The sequence below is a fragment of the Balaenoptera musculus genome, chromosome 13 (assembly GCF_009873245.2).
Source record: "Balaenoptera musculus isolate JJ_BM4_2016_0621 chromosome 13, mBalMus1.pri.v3, whole genome shotgun sequence".
Taxonomy (NCBI): Eukaryota; Metazoa; Chordata; class Mammalia; order Artiodactyla; family Balaenopteridae; genus Balaenoptera; species Balaenoptera musculus.
Window position 1 is genome coordinate 58,319,457 of NC_045797.1, and position 17,760 is coordinate 58,337,216.

Genomic DNA, 17,760 nt, shown 5'->3' on the forward strand with positions numbered 1-17,760 from the left:
GTATTAGAGTTCTCCAGAGAAACAGAATCAACAGGATGTGTGTGTGTGTGTGTGTGTGTGTGTGTGTGTGTGTGTGTGTGTGTGTGTGTGTGTGTGTGTGTTTATATATACAGAATTCCTTCTTGCTCAGGGGAGTTCAGTCTTTGTTCTATTAAGGCCTTCAACTGATTGGACAAGGCCCACCCATACTATAGAAGCAATCTGCTTTATTCAACTACTGATTTAGCTGTTAATCTCATCTAAAAAACCACTTTCACAGAAACATCCAGAATAATGTTTGACCAAATATCTGGGCACCCTGGCCTAGCCAAGTTAACACAAGTTATCACATAGTCCATGACAGATTGGAAGATAGTTCGAGAAGCACTGTACAAGACAACTTTTAATAGTCTACCAAATAGTTCCATGAATAAAAAAAATTCAGACTAAGAATGTTCATTTTATGTGGAAACAGGGGAATTACTGTGAGCAGTGCCTTGAATGGTCTGGGGGAAAAAAAAATAGAATCACTTTTCTATACTCACCTTCGAGCTTAAGCCATTAAAATCCACCTTTGCCCTTTGAGACAGTTCGTATAGCTCTAATCTTGAGGTTCCCAAACTTTCCCAATTCACAGCATCTTAGTGTCTCAGTAATTTTTTCACAGAGCTCCTAGGCCAAAAGAAAAAAAAACACTAACATAAATCTCACTTATCCAGTAGAAAGTTCCCAACAACTTAGCCATTTGAAAATATAATACACATAAATTGAAAGAAAAAATATTTTTATTTTGTTCTTAACCACAGTTATTTATAAAAGGATATGTATGCCAGGCATTGAACATCATCTCTCAAACCTTGGAACCTGTATAGACACCACCACTTATTCACCTCGTGTTCACACTGATTTTCACTTACTACTTGCATTTTATAACAGCTGCTGAAAATCCAGCTTCTCAAAGATAAGACATCTTTGAAAGGAGTGCAGCACAATCTAATGTTGAAACTGTGAACGATCTTGACCAAGTAGTTCACCTGGTGGCCAACAGATGTCAAGCATCACCACATCTCCCTCAACATTTAGCCTATGCCCCGGGACATCCGTGAGTTTGCTGTGGTGTCCTGGGCACCTAGCGCATAGTTTGCGATTCCTGGCTCTATTCTTTTTCCATTTTTGATTCTGTTCTCCCATTTGTAAAATATAAGCACCCACTTTAAGTGTCTAGCAACTACCTCTGTTAAAGCTGGGATTAAGCAGAATATAACATTTACTGTCATGTTATAACTCTGACCTTTCACTGCTAGTACTTAAGAAGCTATGTATTCCATCCTCTGTTCTTTGTCTCTGGTAAAGGCTGTAGAGGATGAGAAGGCTCCCAATGGCCAGGCATCCCAAATATGTGTCTCGGAGAACAGAACAAAATCTTTTGCTCTGTTATACATTTAAATAAAAATACAGTTTTTAACCAAGCTCATAAATAAATACAGAGAACAGATGGGTGGTTCCTGGGGGAGTGAGGTGGGGGGGACAAAATGGGTGAAGGAGGTCAAAAGGTACAAACTTCCAGTTATAAAATTAATAAGTCATGGGTATATAATGTACAGTGTGGTAACTATAGTTAATAATACTCTATTGAATATTTGAAAGTTGCTAAGAGAGTAGATCTTAAAAGTTTTCATCACAAGAAAAAAAATGTTGTAACTATGTATGGTGACGGATTTAACTAGACTTATCATGGTGATCATTTTGCAATATATACAAATATCGAATCATTATGTTGTATACCTGAAACCAATCAAATGTTACATGTCAATTATACCTCAGTTTAAAAAAAAGAATACAGTTTTTAACTCATGATGTTATCTTTTAACAGATCATTAGATCAAGACTGAAAGCAGTACAAAAATAGGTAGAATTTGGTACCTTTCTCTTAATTTTTAACCATTCTCAATCACATTTTAATTTAATCCTGATTTTTCTTTCCAATTACATTTATTTCACTCACCCTAAATTCCTGTCCCTTGGGTCATGTAAATGGCTCTAACAGGAGTACTTTGGTACTTAAGCATGGCTTGAAATCAAAGCCTTTGTTTTTTTCATCTGGGTCAATATGTTCTCTTCATCATTACAGTTGTCGTCATCATCATAATATGAACAATTTATCCTATTTGGCTGGTACCAACATTCGGAGAGATGGCCTCCCTCTGTCTCCTGTTTCTAGCTTTTCCTGGCTCCTTTTCCATAGGCAGAGGCAAGGGGAGAAAGAGAGAGACTCATATATCTTATACTCCCTGCAAGATTGTCTCTTCCTGGCAACAACAAAAAAGACTTTCTCTTTCTCTGTCTCTCTCTCTCTCCCCCCTCCTTTTCATAAAGATCCCCTATGTTCTTTTATCTACTGTTTATTACCACCTTCCTATAGTGATGCAAACTACCTCTGATATTAAGCTACTGTCTTGTAATGGAAACTACATTCCATCGCCAAGGATAAATCCAAGCTTATCAGAACATACTGTTTAAAGCATGTTTCATAATAAACAGCACACAATTGTAGATAGCAGCACAGAGCCACTGGGACTCCAGAACAGGTATCTGATGCCAGAACGCAGGAGAGCAGTGCCCTTCACTGCTGCTCCCATTTCACCCAGCCTGATGTTGAACTCCCCCCTTCCTTCTTGCTGGAGATTTTCTATAAACCAGATGTCAACAAATATATTGGATTCTTTATACTTTAATCTGTTTAACATTTCGAAAGTGTTGAAAGAGTTGGGCACATTATTCATTTCAACTACAGCTACTTTCTGATTACCTGGGGAAGGGATTAGCAGGATACCTGTTTGAAGCAAGGTATCCCAGAAGCCACCTCACTGGGTTTAAAATCTAACTGGTACACAGCCTTCAGTGGGAAGACTGATGGATGGTGTTCAGTAAAAATTAAAAGCCTAGGAAAAGCACAGGCCCCCGGGCCAGAACAAAGCAACTGCATGATGGTTCCACCTGGGAGTTGAGGTGGGAGTTTTTCCTTGCCATGCTCCTGGGGACAAAAGGGAAGTCAAAACTTCCTTGCAACAGTGATGAATTCCTCATCAGAGGGCCTCCTGCTTTTGCCGAGCTGATTTCGTGAGTGGTAAATGAAGTGGTCCTCAAAGAGAGAGCTGATAGAGGAGGAAACAGAAAAAGCACAACCGAATCCCCAAAGATTCCCTGCATAGTGAAACAGGAGCAACTTTCAGAAGTGATGAGAGAGACCAGCCCAACCCCAGCTCTGTCTCAGACACGTTTTCTTCCTTCCTGACTCATCGGGTTTCTTTAGGAAAGCCTGGTGAGAAGGGATTAGGAAGCAGGCGAGGGAGCCAGCCTTTTCTGGCAACGCGGGGCTTTGTGATTTCAGATTCTGCAAGTCTTCAAGAACAGACTCGGTGTGCAAGCATTCTAGGCTGGAGGCCAGCAACAGTTCAGCTACAGTGAAGCACATGAGATGGCTGGTGCTGTCAGCCAGAGACCCAAGGACTTTCCTGGGGCTGCAACTCTCTGGAAGTTTGAAGCTATCGGGACAGGTTTGCCTTCTTGAAAGGTGCAAATGTCACCAGCCAGGAGTGGCAACCTTCTTGAAATGTGCAAATGTCACCAGCCAGGAGTGGCAGATGCCGAGAGGCATCTGAAAACAGATCTCCATCTGGTAATGGGTTAGGCTTCCTGGGACACAGATTAGAATAGTTTGAAATAAAGCGACGGAAGCACCGGTTTGGCTTTTCACATATTGTTATGGTCTCTGGGTCATTTCCTGCCTTTGGAATTTATTTCCTTTCCAGGTTCAGCAGAACCCAATGAATACAAGAAAGAGATTGGGAGTTTTCTTCGCCTCGGGCCCAGCAGAGGGGTAGCTCTGTATCTGTGAACTTGTACCTCTGAGGTGGTTGCCTCTTCCCATCTGCTCTCACTGAGCCCGGTAGGAGGGAAGCTTTAGGAATGGAATGATAAACGGGGAAGGGAGCCATCTCCAGTTAAGTCAGGTGAATCCTCTTGTTCCTAGAAAACAAAAAGGGAAAGAATCGATTGGGAGGGTGCAAAGGATGCTTTACTGGGGGGAGCTCTTTACCATCAGTATTCCGTTCAGGGAGGGACACAGCCCCTCTTGGGAAGAGGCTGACACCAGCTCCATGTAGGCAGCCCCTCCCCTGACCTCCAGTTAGGTACTGAGGACAGGTTGCTTCACAACCATGACCTGTTTTGTTTTATTTTACTAACCTTCGTTTCCCACTTTGTCCCCCCAGAGATTTAACGTAGCAACAGCTGTCTTCCTGGCAGCATTTTAATGCTCATTCTGGGCACTTTGAAGCTGATGTGAATCCTTATTGCAAAGTTTCTCCGCAGCTCCCAGTATGCCCTGAACAGCCGCTGTAGTTCTGCAGTGCAGGGACGCCCCAGAGGTCAAGGTGAACCATCTAACGCAGAGGGCTGTAAGAGCTGGTCAAAACTTAATGCAGAGGCTGCTGCCACTGCCGTTTCTCTAAGTCTGAAAAGGTTTGTCTCTCTGGAGAGTGATCCACAGTCACAAGTTCCTTCTGAAAAGCCAGCTCATGCAGGCCTTGCTGTCAGGAGGAAGCTCGTGGAGTCTCTTCACATGTCCACAGCCCATGTCTCTCTAGACTGAGAGATCAGAGTTCACAGCTTTAGAGGAAGGGCTGATTTTTGCCCCAATCCTCAGCCTAAGCACAGCTAAACTGGCAGCAAGTGCTCTGTCAATGCAAAGGAAGGGGCAGCTGGTGATCAACCTTTATCCTGGTGGCCCCCTCCCCCCTCCCCAGAAACAAGAACCAGAGCACTCTCCCTTCCCCCACTGCCTTGACAGGAAGCCAGGTTATCACTGGGGCTCAGGAGAGAATCAAAGTGACCTTTCTGAATCACACCGTCTCATCGGGTGTCCACAGAAATGGTCTGTGACCTTCACAGTGATGTTTCCAACACTGAGGAAGTTCCAGGGGAAGGAAGGAAGTGGCTAGGGACAGAGTTGGCTCTATAAATAAGCAGCGTCAGAAACACCTGTAAGGTATGATTTTCAAAACAATGAGAAGTCTGCTGAAGAGCCCCATTCTTCCTCTACAAAAGAGCACTCTGGAGGACTAAGGCATCGTGTTTCCATGTAAAAGTGTAACCTGGGACTGGTTAACTTTCTAAGCCTTTGCTTTTAAACTTTAGAGAGTCTTGATTGCACAGGTCTGGCAGGAGGCCAGGGATCTGCATCTTTTATCAAGCCCACCTGCTGATGCTGGTACAGGTGGTCTATGGCCCATACTTTGTAAAACTGTGCTGAGAGAATTGTGAATTATTGTCATATTAACATGGACTAACTGGTAATACCTGGATTCCAGGCCAGGCTTTGGCACTCTGTGTGGGCAAGACAGTTTAATTCTCGGAGACTGAAGGCCTCAGGACCAGACGGTGACCGCTATAAATTTAGTTGGAGCCTGGTTTCTAAATTATGGCTCAAAAGCCTGCAAAGTATGAGGATTGGTCCACAGGGTCAAAGAGGGCAGGACTTCTGCAGCATGTCCTGAACACTCACTGAAGTTCTGTGGTGCAGAAAACCCCAGAGGCCAGAGAGGACCCTCTGACCCCAGGGCTGCCGTCCTGATATCCTACATCTTGGGGTACAAGGACTGAAGGAATAGATATATCTCCTTTCCTTGCCCTCAGCCATTTCCAAATGGGAAAAAGGAAAAGGGGAAAAATAGATTTATTCAGTGCTTTATATGCCTTTGTATCTTTTAAATTCTCAAGTAGCCCTAGTATCATTTAGTCCCATTTTGAAGATGAGAAAACTGAGGATTAAAGATGTTGCACAACATTGTACTTCAGCTATACTTCAATAAAAAATAAATTTAAAAAAATCACAACATTGTGATTCAACTATACTTCAATAAAAAATAAATTAAAAAAAAGATACTGGATAACTTTCGAAAATTCCCAAGGTCATATGACTATTGAATGCTTGAGCTGAAATTTGAACTCCCGTCTACCAAAGTCCAAGTTCCATTTTCTTTTCACAAAACCATTCATAACTAAAAGTTATGCTATGACCATTCTAAGGGCCTAGATGTTTTGAGACCCTCAAAATACCCTCACCTCTCCCTGACCTTCATCCATACCTGTTACCCACTCTATTTCAGAATCTCACCTCATCTTTGATCTTTATTCCATCCCTGGTCTGCAACCAATCTCTCAGTCCTGCTCATTTCTTATTACCATAAATTCATTAGCCCCAGGGGTGAAATATCATCACCTCTCCTGGGCCCAGGAGGAATTTTCTGATCCATAATTACTCCAGCCAATGACTTTAAGACCAGTGGGTCCTAGAGAACCCAGGATATCGCCAGAGGTTTCCACGGATTGAGAATCCTCAAATGCTTGAGAGGCATTAGTGTATTTACTGATCTGAGACCCCTCCCCTCAATCCCAATCCCTGTACTACCTACGCCCCATCCCCAGATCTCTTCTCAAATCAGAGCAGAGATGTAGGGAACCTGGATCAGCTGTTGCCCTTCTATTAGAAGGAAATGCCGCCTCAAACCTGAACTTCCTAGTAACAGTGATTATTCTGGAATGCTGGGCACCCCCTAGTGGGAGTAACAGAGAGAAAAGACAGACTTTTGATGCTGTTCTCAATAACCCATCCACCCCCAGCTTCCTGCCCCTCAGCTGTCTTTGCCTTTGCGCCCATCTCACTGTTCTTGAAATGATTCATTCTTCCCACGATGACTGGGCCTTTTGCCCCATAAAACCCTCCCTGTCTTTACAGACATAATGGGCTAAAATTAAGCAGAAGGCAACTCAGGCAGAACAGCAGGAAAAACTTCCTATAGTGAGAGCTCTTAAAACTCTAAAATTCCTTATAAGGCAAACTGCGACCTAACTGCACTGGGTAAACAATAGAGGATATCTCGGAAAGATAATTTTGGAAGGGAGGGGGATGAGGGAAAGGCTGCTTTCCTGATTTCGAAATATATGTTAACACACACATCTGACCCCCTCAGCCTGAACTGAAGACTTACATTAATGCCCTGTGCTGTGTCTTACCTCCTCTAAGGCCAAGGGAACACTCAACATTTACCCATTTTGGAATAAACTGATAAAGCCCTGTCCTAGCAGAGGGGCAGCCCATCTGTGGCCTGGGCACTATAGACCGCTGTGGGACATTCTGAACATTTGTCACTATCACTCACTCTTTAAAGACCCTGGCCATAGCCGCTCCCCCCCCCCCCCATGACAGGGGATGAGCCCTATTACATTATAATCAATAAACCATTTTCTGAGTACCTACAATACACAAGGCTCAGGTAGACCCGATCTTACGCATTTTAAAGATCTGCCCACATCTAGTTTAGTCCTTTGTCCAAAGAAGGGCTTTAATAAAAAAGAGAGAGAGCGAGCTAAAGTTTTCAAGTGATGCATTAAGAATTCTTCTGGGCATATTATTCACAGCCCACATTTTAGTTAAATACCTCATCATCTGCTCACTGGGCAGGGGTCAGCCAATCTCATCCTGCAGCCCAGTGCCTGTCCCTAGGGGATGTTATAATTCATAGCATCTCACCTCTCTATGCTTTTGGTTGTTATGGTCTTCCTTGTTCCTGGATTTGAGTCATCAACTCAGTAGTGCCCATTCAAGTTAACCTTTCCTGATAAGTTCCCTGAAACCTCGCTCATAATGCTAGCCATTCCAGTGCAGAATTATCTCTGCTCTGGCTTCTGCCTCATTTTGAACCAAGTCGACTGGACAGTCTAATCTCCCAATGGCTTACGATGTTGATCTCTTTCATCTTTTCTTTCAGAGCCATTTGATGATGTTCATCTCTCCGACAACCAAGAACTCTGGAAAAATCTCTCCCCTCAGGCATTTCCATTTTTGTGTCCTTGCAAACTCAGCAGAGGCCTTTCAGGAGGAACCTCCGTGGGGGGTTACAGGACACACTGGACCCCAGTTCATGGGACCTCTGGGAGGCAGAGAAAGGTCAAGGAAGCTCCATGGTCAGCCTCTCGGGCCTAACAGCAGAAGCTGGGACTCCTTCCTGCATAACTTGGGCTTCAGTTAAAGGCATTTTTTAGTCTGGAGACCTTTGACCTCCACTCTGAATGGAACACTCAAAGGGTGAAGTAAGGTTCTCTGTTGGCAGGAAAGACACACTGATCTCTGGCCCTGGTGTGTCCGCCAACCTGGAAAGATACCCAAACTGTGGTGAGTTAGCTGAGCCACCTAGAGTGCTACTGTCAGAGTCAACCATTCCTCTTCATGTAAGCTGGCCTTGACTTTGGAAGAAAGGGTAGTGATGTGTTTATGTGCTCAGAGTAGAAAACACTATGGAGAGAGAATGAGAATTAAAAGGAATAAACCCAACTAGAGGCTGCTTTGGGTGACTGGCAAAGAAATCATAGAGAAGCTCTGACAGTTATAGATACGGGAACTTCCACTACTTCTGTCTCTATTTTAGAAGAAATAAAAATTAAATCATAAATCTAAAGATGAAGGTGCATTCATCTGGGGAGAGGAACAAACAAGCTGTTACATTTCAAACAGATATTAGGGCTGCAGAAAGTGAATACTTGTAACCTGCTAGTAGAAGTGCTTCTTTCCTGAAAGTTATCATCGATTAGACACCAACACCAAAGAGAAGGTTACAAAAAATTTTTTTTTTTTTTTTTAATTTTTATTTATTCATTCATTTATGGCTGTGTTGGGTCTTCATTTCTGCGCGAGGGCCTTCTCCAGCTGTGGCAAGTGGGGGCCACTCCTCATCACGGTGCGCGGGCCTCTCACTGTAGCGGCCTCTCCTGCTGCGGAGCACAGGCTCCAGACGCGCAGGCTCAGTAATTGTGGCTCACGGGCGTAGTTGCTCCGCGGCACGTGGGATCCTCCCAGACCAGGGCCCGAACCCGCGTCCCCCGCACTGGCAGGCAGACTCCCAACCACTGCGCCACCAGGGAAGCCCCAAAAAATTCTTTTTCATGCAGGTTAAGAAGCATGAATTTGGGCTGTCTGTAGTTAGCTGGATTCCTAGTACTGGATGCTTTCCAAGAAGAGAAAGGTGAGCAACCATTGCAGTTATACGAAATTCAGGTGTGCGCTTTGTGGGTAAAGGTGAGGAGAGGGTGCTTCAGCTGGCCCAGAGCTGCACCAAACAGAAATCAATGGTTATGGAGTTTGGGGGGTGCCCAGCGGTGATGGGGGTCCCTGGATCAGACCTTGAGAGACCCAACATTGAGCCCCCATGGCAGTGCTCGTGGGCAGGAGGAGAGGTCTAAGCTGCCTGCCAGTACCTACAGCAAGTTTGACAGATATGCATTATCTGCTAATATCCCCAAGGGAAGGGAGTTATGTGCCAGCTGTAAACCTCCCAGGAAAGACAGGTATGCAGCTCTTAGATGGCATTATTCAAGGAAACCAGGTGAGGGCTTGAACTCTGGCCAGGGAAGCAGGGTGTGTGACACCTGAGGGAGCTGGGTGGGAGTCATTAGGACTACACTCAGGCAGGGAAGAATGGGGTGTGGTGTGCCCATGAAAGGTGGGTGTGAGCATTCCAGAGCCTCGACAATGTTTACAAAAGAAGCTTTGGTAAATGTGGACTATAAGTCATTCTGACTGTCCTCAAACGTTTTCTCCGGCTGAGCTTCTGGTTCTTTTAAAGCTACAACATAAGGACGTTCTCAATAAAGTTGAAGTTAAGACACAGCCTCAGGGACTTCCCTGGCGGTCCAGTGGTTAAGACTCCGCTTCCACTGCAGGGGGTGAGGGTTCAATCCCTGGTCGGGCTGCATGGCCAAAAGAAATTAAAAACAAAATGAAAAAAATAGCCACAGATTGGACGAGATGATAGCTATGTTTTGGAATCATAGTAGCTGAAGTTAAAGCAAGCGCTCCAGGTCTTCATCAACTTGACTTTCTTCCCCTCACTTCTAGGAAGGCTGTGAACCACTCTACTTTGTCCTTTCGACCCTTTATTTCCTGGGGTGCGCTGGAGCCAGTGCGTGCCACCTCCCAACCCCGTGTTCAGTTAACCTCATGGCAGCTCACAATCAGCCACGGTGGGAGTATTTATACTATGGAAATTGGCCAACACTACAAATCAGAGCTTTACGTTCGTTTCTGGAGAGCCAGTTGTTAAACATTTACCAGTACACCATGCCTGTTGCTAAAAGTTCTTACATGGGAGAAGGGACAGTGAACTAAAGGGGAAGGATGTCCGGGGGTGGGGGAGGGATGGTGAAGCCCAGAGGGTCCAGAGGGAAGCGGTAGATTGCCAGGATTGGGTCTGCCTGCCTCACAAATACCGCCCCCCTCAACACAAGCCTTGCATCCAATATTTCACCTGCTGTGTGTCTACGACACATGGAGATATTTCTTTCTGTTCACTGGGGCGGAGTGGGGGTGTTTTACCTCCCCACTGAACTTGTTTTGAGGTTTATGGTGCAGGTATAATAACCTAGGTACAGAATGTTTCTTCTATTATGGATTTTAAAGTGTTTTCACGGAGATTCAATCCCACTTTTCCTCTTCCAACCTCCCCTGCCTCCTGGCTTCCCCACCACCCCCTTCCAACAATACGTGCTCTCTCTCCTTCCCCTGTATGTGCTTCCCACTGACCTTTGGATGCAACATCTTATCTATTATAAAAATATCCCTGAGCCAGATAATTATTACTCCCTCTAGAAGAGAGTTTTTTATTGTACATGTAAATCACCTGGAGAATCTTGTTAAAAAGCAGATTTGCATTCAGTAGGTCTGGCTGGGCCCTGAGATTCCTCATTTCTAACAAGCTCCCAGGTGATACTGACGCTGCTGGTCAGCAAATCATTCTCTCAGGAGCAGAGCTGTCGGCTGGACACGTTAATCAACGTGTCTCCAACAGTTGTCTCACCCTTCTACCGTTTCTACTTCAAGAAGTTCCACCTCCATTTCTGGAAGAGGCAGCACCTCCCAGGCTATTGGACCAGGAGTAGGATCATAGCCCAGCAACCAAATCTATATGCCAGGCGGGTTGGATTCTCTTTCAAGAATCTGAGCTAGAATGCTGTCCTAGCCTGGGTTCCCCCACAAAGCAGAGCCTGAGACAGACGTTGGCACATAGCAATTTATTTGAGAATCCCATAGAATAAGAGGGCAGGATATGGGGAGCAAAAGAAGGAAGGAAAGCAGTACTAGGATGTATTTGTTCTTGAACTGATCCTGGCAAAGCGCAACAGGCACTCAGTCCCATGGGACGTGCCAGTGGGCCTTCTGCTATGCATCTCATTACTATCTCAAGCATTTATATGGCCTTTCCTTTATGAAATTACTGATTAAATGCTTGATAACCCTTTACTTTCCAGTTTTCAAATAATTACTTGGCTCCCTAGCATGGTTAGTCACCAATAAATTCTATTTTATATGATTATGAACTCATGGATTTAAATATATTTAATGCACTTCAATCCACTGCAGTTATTATTCTAATGGGTGCTCAAATTATCCCATCTTTGGTCAGTGGAAGCTTATTCTTGTTGGTTCCTGAGTTTTTTGATACAACCCCAGTAGTCTTTTATGGCTTCCTTCTTTTCTGGTATGATAAGATATCCAATAGAACTTTCTGTGATGATGGTAATGCTCTGTATCTGCACTCTATGATGCTTTAGCCACTAGCCACATGTAGCTATTAACTACTTGAAATGTAGTTAATACAACTGAGGAGCTGAATTTTAAACTTTATTTAACCATTGATTGATTTTATTTTAAATAGCCACATGTGGCCAACTGCCACCATATTGGCCAACACTATTCTATTTTGTAACGAAGAAACTTAGGTACAGAGAAGCAGTGGGATTTGTCTGTGATGTAATTCAATCCTTATTATTAGAACAGTGCAGGGAATGACTGCATCTAAATAATCTGGGAAATGTTTAAAATACTGATTTCTGAGCCTCACCCTCAGATATTCTGATTCATTATGTATGAGGTGGTGCTCAAGAATCCGTTGTTTTAAAAGTTGTTATTTTAATATCACCATGCGGGGACTTTCCTGGTGGCACAGTGGTTAAGAATCCACCTGCCAATGCAGAGGACACGGGTTTGAGCCCTGGTCTGGGAAGATCCCACATACCACGGAGCAACTGAGCCTGTGCGCCACAACTACTGAGCCTGTGAGCCACAGCTACTGAGCCCGTGTGCCACAACTACTGAAGCCCATGTGCCTAGAGCCTGTGCTCTGCAACAAGAGAAGCCACGGCAATGAGAAGCCCGCACACCGCAACGGAGACCCAACACAGCCAAAAATAAATAAAAAATAAATAAATAAATAAATAATTAAAATATTACCATGTGATTCTGACGAGCAGCTAGGTTCCAGAACCATTATATTAGATTACTGGAATGTAGTATTTATGTTACAGCTATGGTTCCTTGAAGATCATTCCAGTGAATCAACTGTACATCGTTAACTCCTTGTGGTAAGTTTCTGAACTCAGAGGATCCAGAGCACTCTGCTAGTTATGGGATCAAGAGCTACAGGTGCTTACAGAGGCTTTCCTCTCTCTGGCTTCAGTAGAGGTCTCTGGCCTTAGCCTGTTTTCCCTGCTATAACACACATACCATGGACTGAGTAGCTTATAAACAGTAGAAATTTATTTCTCACAATTCTGGAGGCTGAGAAGTCCAAGATCAAGGCACCGGCTGATTCAGTGTCTGGTGAGAGTCCGTTTCTTATACACCATCTTTTCACTGAGGCCTCTTTTATAAGGGCACTAATCTCATTCGTGACGGTTCTACCCTCATGACCTAATCACCTCTCAAAGACCCCCACCTTCTAATACCATCACCTTGTGGGGTAAGAGTTCAACATATGAACTGGGGGGACAGAAACATTCAGATCATAGCATGGCCCGCATTCATCCATAATTTTAAAAGACACAAAGCCAAGCCAAGAGTGGACAGCCTTCACCCTCAGACCAGCCTTCCTAACCCACTGTACCTTCTGTGTATGTCGAGAATTGTGAAAGATCTAAGATTTTACCCTGTTTACGCAATAACCAGTTAGCTGCCACAGATTCATGGATGCCAGTAGAAGACCCGAGACTCCTGGGCCAACGACAAAGGACTTCATTACATTCTACACACAGAGCAACATGAGATTCAAGTTCATGTCATTTCCCCTTGCCCCCCCCACCAGTCCCAAGGGGGTGACAGGGTAGCCCAGGTGGCTACCACACACACAGTGGGTTTCCAACACAGCTGAAGAACCCCAGTCTTTTATAATGGGCTGCCCAACTTTGAACTTGCCCAACTTTGCCCCAGAGGGAGACATTGTCTTTATTACAAAGTACAGAAAACAAACCTTCCTTCTGCTCCAGAGGGAAGATACTATCTCTATCTGCCAAAGCTGTTCAATATAAAAATACCTCTGAAAAAACAGTCTCAACAAAAGGCTGCCGATGCCTTTGCTTGAAGACATGCAGAAACATGAAAGACCCATGGAGAATAGTCTCCCCACAGTGTACACCCCAGGGCTCTATTCTTGGTCCATCCTCAGCACAGTGAACCTGAACCGAGACTAAAGTACCTAGATAGAGACCCTCTATGTTCTCCCAGCTAGGATGATTTTGCACATGGCTCTGTCCCCTAGCAGGAGGTCGTAATGCATAGAAGAGCAGCCTCTAAAGTCACACTATCTGTGTTCGCATCTCAGCTATGCCACTTATTAGCTGTATGTCATTGAGAACTTTATTTAACCTCTCCATGCCTCAATCTCCTCATCTATAAAATGGGAATATAATAACACCTACCTCGAGGTTATTATAACAATTACATGAGATTACCAAATTATTATAAAGATTACATGAGATTGTAAAGATTACATGTAAAGTATTTAATACAAGTTTCAGAGCGAGTCCTCTGTAAATATTATCCATTGCTATTATCACTCTTTTATTATTCATGCATTCTCATGACTTTTCCTACCATGGTAGACCTACTTGCTCATATAGAGCTCCAACACTCACTGGCTTTTTTGGGTTTAGCTAAAATGTCCAATTCTGACCTGTGTCCTCCCACTGCAACCTGAGAGCCAGTGTGACACCCTGTTGGGTTTGCTCTTTTCTAGCATGGGCACACTATGGCCTAATTAGCCAAATACAACCTGCCACCTGTTTTTTTTAATAGTTTTTTTAGAACCCAGTCACATCTGGTCATTTACATATTGTCTATGGCTGCTTTAGAGCAACAACAGAGTTGAATAGTAAAAACTAAAATATTTACTATTTGGTCCTTTAAAGAAAAAGTTTGCCAATCCTTGTCCTCTTCTTTTCACAGCCTGTAAACCAACCCCATGCAACAATCTTGGGGTTACTGATCACCAAGGGGACCAGGTAAGAGTGGAGAAGAATCACTGCCAGCTCTCTTCATTCAAAAAACAACTCCAAAGTACTGTTAGTAGAGAAGGCATCAATTTAACCTTTTAGGAGCAGTGCTTTATATTACCCTTCTCTGAATTGGACTATCTACATAGTCCATCATTTGGCTAATATCCATCCAGCAAGCAAAACGTTAATAAACTTTCTTTGTGTAAAATTACTGGCTTAAAAACAGAAGACTATTTCTAAAGGAAACTTCCTTTGATTAAAGGATTTTATCAAAGAGGACTCTAAAAATAAATTAGCCTTTCAAATAAGAGTAAATATAGATAGAATTTATCACTTCCACTTTCTCCACAAATATCTTTGACATGTTAATAACCGCCTAATGAAGACAGACATTAGATGAATATTTATGATGGCCATGGTTGATGAATATGATCCATGAACTATGCTTTGAGTACTGGATTTCAGAACAAAGTCATAAGATACAGTTAGTCATCATAATTGAATATGCATTGAATGACCACTTTATATTAGGCCCTCAACCCACATAGAACTTTCAACTTCCTTTGTGCAACACTTTTTCAGGGCAGAGAGACAGAAAGTTACTTGAGAAGTCCAACTCTGACCAACTAACAACACAGATGCTTTTATCATGTTCAGAGGGCAGGCTTCAACAGCCTTCTGAAAGCAGCCCCAAACCCAAAAGTGCAAAAAGCGTGAGTGGGGAAGGAGTGTTTGGTAATTAGTGTTTTTTTGTAATGAAAACACTATAATATTTTAGAGAAAAACTCCCTTTCTCCCTGTACCCTAGTACATTTGCTTTTTTGTGTATACATTTTTGTGTACTCCCATTTAGACTTCATCCAAATGCATCCACATGTTCACATACGGTTGACTCTAAGTGAGAGTTTATCCTGATAAAAACAATTTTTTAAATGTGTACAGAGGTTTATCCACAACATGTTCATCACAGAGGAATCAACAGCATCATGTATTAGAGCTGCAAGTGGCTCTCAAAACTTGCTATACATTGGCACCCCTTGGGAAGTTTTTTTTTTTTAAATACTAACATTCTGGGCCCACCTGCCAAACATCCTGATTTAATTAGGCTGAGGTGGGATCAAGGGTTGGGTATTATTTTAAAGCTCCCCCAGGTAATTCTAAAATGCAGCCAGGCTGAGAGTCATTGACTGAGCTCAGTACCTTAATTTTACAGGTCAAATATTGTGTTCTGGGGGTGTACTTCAAACCTGCTGCCTTTTCCCCGGGCCAAAAGCTTCCTGGATCCCTGGAAACCACAGCAAATAAACAGTCTCTATGAAAAGGAAAATACTCAAAGCGTTCCTTGGGTGGGCAGGTTGGATGTACTCCAGGGTTCTGTGAATAAGGATTTAGCCCTTGCAAAGCATGGAACAAAACTTTCTTGAAATATTCAAGACCTATAAATAGAGGGTCTGGTATCATCCCTTAATTGGAGCTGCACCTTTGACCTAGTTAGAATATACTGTCCAAATGTTTGGGATTGTGTCCTCTCAGCCATCCACTCCTCAGCTGAACATTCAACAGAATGACAACCAATATTTAGAATTCGCCTGAGAGCGTAGGCTCCAAAACTGAAGCTCCCGCTCTTCTCTTTTCCAAGTGGTTGAAATTTAAAGTGCTTCTGTGTCGTCTGTCCCTTTGGGAATATCCTCTGGACCTGGAGATTAATCATTATGCAAATATTAAATACTTCGAAAGTTCAAGAAAGGAAGGGAATTTGTTTAAGCAACCCTGTCACCGTAGTTTAAATGAGAGATAACAAACAGCAGTTGTGATTTGACCTGCATTCAAATTCTGTACAGTTTATGTGATTTCAAATTATATTTAATTCTTCTTTGAGATTTATATGTACCCTTGCCAAAACTTCTGGATTCCCATAAATCTCCAGATACATTGCCCCTCACCCAGCCTGTTTGCACTTCCTCCCAGACCTAAAGGCTGTTCTGGGAAAAGACAGATTAAAACATTTCTCTCTTGGAATGTTAGTTTGACTGAGATGTTATTTAGATTTTTAAAATAGCCTAAATGCCTGCGATGATCTGAAAGGAAATGCTGCGGAGTCTAATGTTGCCTAATAAATAGGGCAAGTCATGCTCACTCAGGCACAGCCCAGAGGGAAAAACAGTCTTCACTCGTATCCTGAAGGTCAAAACTCCTTGGGTTCACTTGTCATATTTTCTACGTGTCCTCACGGGTTTCTAAACAATTGACTGCTAGTTAATAATTCTTTATATTAAACTTCCCCTGTTCAAATCACTGTGTGGTTTCTCTCTCTTGATCTGACCCATACTGATACCAGGCCCTTGCTAGACACTGAGTTCCCCAAGAGCAAATGAAGTGCTGCAGGGCTGGGACTGGGGTGAGGCAAGCAAGGAGCATAGGTTCATGGCCTTGCAGGGTTGTTCAAGTGCAGGGTGGGCACCTGAGGGTGGGCACCTCCTACAATGCTGGTCCCTAGGTCACTTGTTTGCCTCTCCCTAGTCCAGGCCCTGCTGTGCTCTTTCCTTTCCTTTTCTTTTCTTCTTTTTTTCCCCTAGAGCTTATTCTAACATATTCCAGAGAATTCTAGTTAGTACTTGTTATCGACTGAATGTTTGTGTGTCCCCTCCCCCCAGTACACATATTGAAGCCCTAACCTCCAATGTGATGGTATTTGGAGATGGGGTCTTTGGGAGGTAATTAGGTTTAGATGAGGTCATGAGGGTGGGTCCCTCATTTGGGGATTAATGACCTTATAAGAAGAGGAAGACACAGAGAGAGCTCTCTCTCCACAAGCATTCGCCAAGGAAAGGCCATGTGGGCACAGAGAGAGGCCAGGAAGTGGGTCCTCACCAGGAACTGAATCTATTAGCAACTTGATCTTAGACTTCCCAGTCTCCAAAACTATGAGAAATAAACATCTGTTGTTTCAGCCATCCAGTGATGGTATTTTGCTATGGCAGCCTGAGCTAAGACAGTGCTAAATTAGCATTTAGTGAAAGGCTGAATTACTTTTCCCTTTCAGAATCATTTCTCTAATTCAGCTTAAGAAAACAGTTGAATCTAGAAGCAGTATAGGGTGATGTTCAAAACTTAGGCTCTGAAGTCTTGTAGACCCAGGGTAAAACCTACCACAGCCCTGATCCAGTTATTCTCTGTGCCTCAGTTTCTTTAGTTGTAAAGTAGACATAATAATACCTACTTCATGGAGTTGTGGAAAGGATTAAATAAGATTATGCATGTAAAAGACTTAGCTCAATGCCCTCAAATATCAGCTTGTAGTGTTGATAGTAAGCTAAAGTTACTCCCCATCAAATTAACCAAAATTCCCCCTACTCTGAGTCACAAAATGATGAAATTAAAAACCAAAATTCAGTA